An 8,554-nucleotide genomic window follows, 5' to 3' on the forward strand; every position below is an offset into this window, starting at 1 on the left:
TGCCAGGTTGTAGCTGAATTGGAAGTTGGATATAGCTTAAAGAGGCGTCGGAGAAGGTAGAAAATATCTTCTAAAGTCTATCACCTCCTCATTAAATGCTGTCCACCTAACACTCTGGCCGCATTAATGTGGAGGTGATACCTGAATAGTAACTAAGCAGCTTTATGACCACTAAGCTGAAAGTTCCGGTAGGGACTAGATGGGACAGAAAGGAGCCCCCAGGATAAGAACTACACGTGTACAAAGGAAACAAGAAAAGAAACGAAGTATATAATGTAGAAACGAAGAAAAGAGAAGGGACTTCTGACGAGAAAAGAAAAAGGAGAGAGAGAGAAAGAAGAACAGACCAATTTAAAGAGGGCCGAGGAGAGTTTTTCCTCATAGAGCGAATCAATAGTATCCCTTATTACTTGATGAGTAGAACCCTTCCTGAAAAACAGTACTAGTTCTTGAGCCCATACTCTATAAATTTATTGTTTGGGCTTATTGGGCTGAAAACCCAACACTCAATTCAAATTGGGTCCCTACATCAGTCATTTTATATTTTATTATTCAAATTGTTATGTAATTTGTTCCTTTGACTTATAAAAAAAAATACATCTATACATATAGATGTATAGATGTATAATTTGATCCTTTGATTATGTGAATTTTTAAAAATACTTAAATAGTAATTAAATAAAATTTTTAACATTTTATATTACATTTTTTTTGTTGGTTTAAAAATTGCTCTTCTTATCCTCCAAGAAGAAAAATTGTTGATTTTTTTTTTTCCTTTTAAGGAAAGTTAAGTTATTTATTTATTTATTTATAATTATTTAAGTGTTATTAAAATCTATTTTTCAAATTTCTTAACCCATAAAAAAAGACATCTCATTTAAAAATTAAGAATTTTTTTTTTTGAGAAGCTAAAAATTAAGAAAATTGGTTGTGAGCTTTTAGTCGGCATAGAATCTGAAGGTGAAGTAGGATTTGGAGTAAGGTGGTGAATCTGGCGGTATGGTTGGTTGGTTTTGTTGAGTGACTCTCTCTCTCTCTCAAACATTCCCTTGTTTTTTTATGATGGAATGTTTTGACAATTTTAGGTCTCTCTGGCACTCTCTTTTTAGTAAAAGCTATTTTATTTATTTTAATATACTTTTTCACAATTTTTATAATATATAGAGAAATATAATTTAGGAAATAAGCAAAGTACCTTTCTTTTTTCCCCCAAAAGGTTAGTACATTAGTTTATTAAAGTCCCTAGAAACTAGAAAGCCACAGTTTACCCCCCAAAAAACGCAATTGAAAAGCAAAAATGAAAATGTTCGCTTAAAGAATCGCTTACAAAATTTAGTTCTCTTCACATTCCTAAGGACACTCTTCTTGGATTTCCTATTCTACTACCATCCGTGTTAAGTGGATTTTTGTGTGTGAGCTCCTGCATAGACATGATGGATTGTCTAAAAATATAGCAATTTCTGCAAAGCCATAGTTGTCAAATTCCAAATGGATAAAAAAATTTAATTAAAAAAAAAAAAAAAAGGTGTTCCATGGGACTTTTGGAACATTATGCACTTGTTCCTTTTATTCATTAAAAGTTGAACGACAACGTTTCATTTAAGTGAGGATCTTTGGAATAAAATGATAGCGTTTTGCCGTCGCCTTTCTTCGCTGAGATCGGAATGAGAGTTGAGAATGCTTGATGGTCTATCTTCAACAAGTTAATGCTTATATTCACATTGTTGCATCTCACTCAGTACTACTTTGTATCTATTCCTTAGACCATCTTTGTAATGGTGAGATCCAAATTTTGCATTGAACAGTCTATTCCAATTGTAAAAGAAATTAGAAATTAATTATACATCAAATAATTAACTAATATAATTAAGTAACTTTTTTTTTTAGAAACATATTATTAATTAACTTGTTTTCAAATGAGTAAATAATAATTAGAATTTTTACCAAAAAGTTGCTTAAAGGTGGTGACAAATATTTAGATGCTGCCTAGGTCATTTTTTCAAAAGATTTGTGCACCCTTAATGAAATTTTCAATTAAGAGGTTATTGACACGTCCTCTAGGATGAAACATGGAATGAAACAAGTGAAATGAATTAAACAACCGTAGTAGATAAATTTTTTTTTTTAGAGAGTTTTAACTATAAGTTTGCTTTTGATGATAGTTCTTTATCATTAACCAAGACACTAATCGGTTTTTGGTGTAGGCATGAATTGAATCCCAGATCTCTTATTCAACCATTAAAGATTTTACCAATTGAACTAACTGAAGCCTACCGCAGTAGATAAATCTTATTACACACACTTATGAATGAATTATAGTCTAAAAATAGCGTACCAACTAGTGACCTGCCATTAGTCTTCACTGAGGTATTTATTGGGCAAAGTTAATGGATGTTCTAAGTGCATTGGTTTAGAAAATATTTTAGAAATTTGTTATGAGAAAAAAAAAATAATTTTTTTACAGCATTTTATATTTCCCGTCAAAGTGGTATTAAAACTTTCATAAAATTTTTCATTAACAAATGCCCTAAGGGCACCAATTAACTGGATCCTTCATTATTTAATTGAAATCTATTTATTAGCCATATTGTGAAATGAGTAATGTTATAAACACAAACTTTTTTATGATATTGTTACAAATTATTAATGTAACAAATTTTTACTGATTCTCATCTAGGCCTACCATTGACATTACTTTTTTACTCCTAATAACCACTTATCTCATTGTAGTTTGTAAAATATATTTTAGTTTTAGCATTTTCCTTGTGAAAAACCAACCCAATCATACGGAAAAACTTCCACATACGGACACACCCAAGTTTGCACTAATTTTCACAACTTGCTAGGTTGTTAACTTATGATTAGATTACAACACTAATACATGGCATGAGACTATCACGGAACTTGGTGAAAAAATGGATTTGGGGCACCAATCACAAGCTGATACTAGTATGTTGTGGGATTTGGGTGTGAAAATGGATAATATGTCCATAAAGTTTTCCTAGATTTTTTTTTAAAAAAAAAAATTACAAAAGGAAATAGGACCATACGAAGGTTTCAAATGGTCTACAAAATAGGTAGAGGCCTGATCAGCCCAACTTAAACTGTTGCTAAATTCGAGTCATTAACAAAAAATTTGCCATGTAAAAATTAAAAACAAAATTTCTATCCAGTATATAATGATGTATCATAATATGCTTATACCTCATTTTACATAGATAAAGCTATTTAACTCAAGAGTCAAAATCAACCTTGAAATGAGTAATTTGATACGAATCTTTTGATCTTTTGACCATTTACAACTTCAGAGTGATATAAAAGTAAATTACTGTCAAACAATGTCTGACAAGGGAGATTTGTGGGCTTTTTTCTTCTTGGGTTGAAGTTTATAGCATAAGCCCAAACCCACCTAAAAATAATTTTTGTATTAATACAACAAAGGGGATGGCAAAACGACTCGGTAAATACCTTGTTATGAACAGAAAAATCACTTACATCCCCTGCTTAAGCAAGTCAAAAGTGTCTTCCACAATCACTCCTAGTCTTCCAATATATGACTTGCAATCAAGAGGACAAGGTGAGAAAATCCATGAAGCTTCTTCCAATATAATTTTTTTGATTGCCAAACATCTTAGCAGAGTTTTTTTTTTTTCTCTTCATGTGATTTGACCACAAAACGGTTTAGCGTAATCATCAACTGGCAACTGTCAGGAGGTGTGCACACTCTAACAAGCCTCTCTGGTCTTGAGATTGCAAAGCCTGAGTTGTTTCATAAGCACTTGAGTACCTACAAAACAGAGACATAGAGAGAGCATTAGGACAGATTGCACAGAGCTTTCTATCTGCTTTTTACAATTTATAAGTACGTAGTGCTTAAGTAAATCACTTTTTAGACAGTGCATTAGAAAGTAAGGTCAACAACTTTTTGCCTTCTAGGGTTATACCAACTAGCAGCTTCTCCAACTCCGAACCACTCCATGATGGCCTCTCCACAATACACAAATACGGGGCTTACAAAGTAGCAGATTTTTGTTTTTTCTCTCATAAGATTTTCAAACTCCCAATTATCATCAATCTCCATCCAAAGGACATTATTGTTGAACTCCAATTTTGTGTAACAAAATATTAGGATGCACCTAGATATTTATAATATAAGCAACAAAATAGAGCAAATAATTGTCTAAATATACTAGACATAATCTCAGAGGTTACCATTTCTCCTGATCTCAAGACAACCCTCTCTGTTCAAGAAGAACCTTTGTATCATTACATTGCCTCCTCAAATGTTTTTTTTTTTTTTTTTAATGTATGGCCCATCCTATTCCCCCTATGCACTTGATCTAACAAAAGATCAATAAAATAGCACTCCATTGCCGGTGTCCAATTTGTCCTTGTACGATTGCTACTTGCAGGTGTTTGGGTGCCCATTTCTTCCCCCTAAAACATTGAGACTATCATTCTAGTGATAAGGTCCCTTCCCATGCTACGCTTCCAACCTAGTCCTTAGCTATAGAGGTGGAAAATTTTAATTCACCAGAAGTATCTGAAACCCATTAATAAGATTGCATTCTCGTTTCGATTCGTTCAACAATTCAAACTCAAACTAATGAACACTTATAGCAAACACACTGATTATACCAAAGAATTAGGATCCTCCAAAGTTTTTAGGCTAACTTCATCATGGAATTCCTAAAATCTTATCTATTTGTTTTGGAATGAGTGAATTGCTTATGGCACATCATCAATAATTTCAACAGATACCAAAATGGTGATAGTCAATATTTTATAAAACGTTGATACTTCATAAAATATAATCCACTCCTTTAAAAATGAATGGATAAGATTTTAGGAACTCTGCAGTAGAGTTACTCGGATATCTTAATACATATATTATTCTGTAGTAGAGTTACCCATTTTTTTAGCTGCTTAGAAAGCTAAAGAGAAAGGTGGATGATTTTAAATCCTAGATATTAAAAGATCATTGGGGGTCTCTCAGAAAATGAAAACCCAGAGTTTCATTAACAGAGTTTCTGCACTTTTTGCTTATCTATAGCTAAATTAAGAATTCTATAATTGCAAAATAAAAATTCAAACCTAAATCAGCTGTCAAAATGAAGATATTAAAGAGAAACTACTATAAAATTCGAGCTCAAATTATACATACTAACACCTTGTCTAATTCTCGAGAAAACTGATAGAAAATGAAGGAGAGGGGGAAAATATTCAATTATATGTGGTACACAGAATCAGGTTTTCATCAAAAAAACAAAACAGAATATCATTCCAACCATAGTTCCTTTCAGTTATGCTTCCAATACACAAAAGGATGAGTCAAGCCAAAAGTCCAAACATGTGTGTGTGTGTGTGTGTGTTATGATTTAGAGTGAGAGAGAGTGTTTGGTACCTTTGAATTGTGGCTGTGGCTGCCGTTTGGCTGCTTTGAGAGACATACTCTCCGTGGACTGCTATATCGTGCTCCTGCACCACTCCATAACAGAAAAACTGAACAAACTGTCAATGTTTAACCAAATTAATGGTTATGACTGCATTTGTCTTCCTGTTAATGAGCTTGATGGGGTTTTTCTCTTTCTAGGTGCCTAGCTTATGGGGTTTTTGTCTTTTCATGTTCGTTAAAGTATGTTGATAAATGTTAAATGTAGGAAGAATGAAAGGAAGGAGGGCAAAAGGGCCAATATTATTATTTGGCAAAATATGTAGAGGCCTGTTATTATTTTGAAAATATATATGGATGTACAAATTTTTTAGAATTGCTTGTCATGTAACTCGAATTTTAGGAACTTGAGTTCTTTGAAAAAATAGCATTTAAATTTGCCATATTATTTTTTATAGAACTCGAGTTGTATAAAAAATTGATGGCTATTTTTCATGAAACTCGGATTTGTGAAACTCAAGTTTTAAAAAAGTGATAAATTCTTAATTATTTTGCAAACAGTAATAGATCTCTACATATTTTGCTAAATAGTAGTACTTGACCATTTTAGCTAGGATTGAGTAGACTGCAACTTTGAAAAAGATGAGTTTTCAAACCATTTGAAATTTTGAATACCTGTATACACCATAAAATTTATAAAAAATTATAAACACACATATAAAAATTATTTTTAGTGTGATGTTGAAATATATTTAACTAAGATTGATTTAATTATGGATATCAAAAAAAAAAAGATTGATTTAATTATTTCTTATATAATAAAGTAATATTTAATAAAACTAACTAAATAAATCAAATTAATATGTATTTATGACATACATATTCAAATTGATTAAACTCAAAAGTAATAAAACATAATAATGAACCAAAATAATGGTCTTTTTCATCTTATTCATCATCTTGTCTAATCAATTTCATTGAAATCAATGTTATAATTTTCCCTCAAAAAAATAAAACAAAGTCAATGTTACAACAATGTTCATCATCTTGCGAAGTTATTTCTTTATCAACATTTTCTCTTCTCATCAGCATTTATAATATCTTTTAATTCTTATATGAACTTAACGTGGTTGGCTTTTCAAACTAGTCAATATTAGAAGTTTCCCTAATATACGTTCATAAAAAAATAAAATAAAATAAAATCCTTTTATCATTTAAACAATGGACAAGGGCAGCCATTAGCATCAATAAATGGAGTTTTCATTATACCAAAGAATGTTTATTTGGAAGAAAGAATCTAATAATTTTCTCAAATTTCATATCGAAATTCATTTATGCCTAACAATAATATAGTAAACACAAATTTTAAAAACATTGATAAGTTTCTTATGATAATTCCAATTGTAAAAGAAATTAGAAATTAATTATACATCAAATAATTAACTAATATAATTAAGTAACTTTTTTTTTTTAGAAACATATTATTAATTAACTTGTTTTCAAATGAGTAAATAATAATTAGAATTTTTACCAAAAAGTTGCTTAAAGGTGGTGACAAATATTTAGATGCTGCCTAGGTCATTTTTTCAAAAGATTTGTGCACCCTTAATGAAATTTTCAACTTAAGAGGTTATTGACACGTCCTCTAGGATGAAACAAGTTGAAATGAATGAAACAAGTTGAAATGAATTAAACAACCGTAGTAGATAAATTTTTTTTTTTTTGAGAGTTTTAACTTATAATGTTTGCTTTTGATGATAGTTCTTTATCATTAACCAAGACACTAATCGGTTTTTGGTGTAGGCATGAATTGAATCCCAGATCTCTTATTCAACCATTAAAGATTTTACCAATTGAACTAACTGAAGCCTACCGCAGTAGATAAATCTTATTACACACACTTATGAATGAATTATAGTCTAAAAATAGCGTACCAACTAGTGACCTGCCATTAGTCTTCACTGAGGTATTTATTGGGCAAAGTTAATGGATGTTCTAAGTGCATTGGTTTAGAAAATATTTTAGAAATTTGTTATGAGAAAAAAAAAATTAATTTTTTTACAGCATTTTATATTTCCCGTCAAAGTGGTATTAAAACTTTCATAAAATTTTTCATTAACAAATGCCCTAAGGGCACCAATTAACTGGATCCTTCATTATTTAATTGAAATCTATTTATTAGCCATATTGTGAAATGAGTAATGTTATAAACACAAACTTTTTTATGATATTGTTACAAATTATTAATGTAACAAATTTTTACTGATTCTCATCTAGGCCTACCATTGACATTACTTTTTTACTGCCTAATAACCACTTATCTCATTAGTAGTTTGTAAAATATATTTTAGTTTTAGCATTTTCCTTGTGAAAAACCAACCCAATCATACGGAAAAACTTCCACATACGGACACACCCAAGTTTGCACTAATTTTCACAACTTGCTAGGTTGTTAACTTATGATTAGATTACAACACTAATACATGGCATGAGACTATCACGGAACTTGGTGAAAAAATGGATTTGGGCGCACCAATCACAAGCTGATACTAGTATGTTGTGGGATTTGGGTGTGAAAATGGATAATATGTCCATAAAGTTTTCCTAGATTTTTTTTTAAAAAAAAAAATTACAAAAGGAAAGTAGGACCATACGAAGGTTTCAAATGGTCTACAAAATAGGTAGAGGCCTGATCAGCCCAACTTAAACTGTTGCTAAATTCGAGTCATTAACAAAAAATTTGCCATGTAAAAATTAAAAACAAAATTTCTATCCAGTATATAATGATGTATCATAATATGCTTATACCTCATTTTACATAGATAAAGCTATTTAACTCAAGAGTCAAAATCAACCTTGAAATGAGTAATTTGATACGAATCTTTTGATCTTTTGACCATTTACAACTTCAGAGTGATATAAAAGTAAATTACTGTCAAACAATGTCTGACAAGAAAATCGACCCTCAAAAAGTCGAGGTCTGAGCGCAAAATTCGAGTTTCTAAGACTCGAGGTGTTAGTAATGTATATTGTTTGCAAACCGGGCCAACTAACTAAATAGTTAGAGAAAAAAAATTACTTACCTATTTCCTCCTGATGTATCATAATATGCTTATACCTCATTTTACATAGATAAAGCTATTTAACTCAAGAGTCAAAATC

The 8,554-nt window shown here is 30.7% G+C and overlaps 2 long non-coding RNA genes across 3 annotated transcripts in view; both read right to left on the reverse strand.

Moving 5' to 3' along the window:
• LOC136070176 (uncharacterized) overlaps nucleotides 1-5,648 on the reverse strand; it is a 56,067-nt gene extending 50,419 nt beyond the window's left edge. For both annotated transcript variants that reach the window (XR_010631470.1, XR_010631469.1), the window contains exon 1: nucleotides 5,405-5,648. This is a non-coding gene — a long non-coding RNA (uncharacterized LOC136070176). The remainder of the gene's footprint in view (nucleotides 1-5,404) is intronic.
• Nucleotides 3,247-4,289, reverse strand: LOC136070175 (uncharacterized). Its single transcript, XR_010631468.1, has 2 exons — nucleotides 4,213-4,289; nucleotides 3,247-3,787 (listed from the first exon to the last, which is right to left on the reverse strand). It is a non-coding gene; the product is annotated as an uncharacterized LOC136070175 (long non-coding RNA).
• Nucleotides 5,649-8,554: the final 2,906 nt, after the last annotated feature.

Source organism: Quercus suber, unplaced genomic scaffold, assembly GCF_002906115.3.
Source record: "Quercus suber isolate HL8 unplaced genomic scaffold, Cork oak 2.0 scaffold_216, whole genome shotgun sequence".
Taxonomy (NCBI): Eukaryota; Viridiplantae; Streptophyta; class Magnoliopsida; order Fagales; family Fagaceae; genus Quercus; species Quercus suber.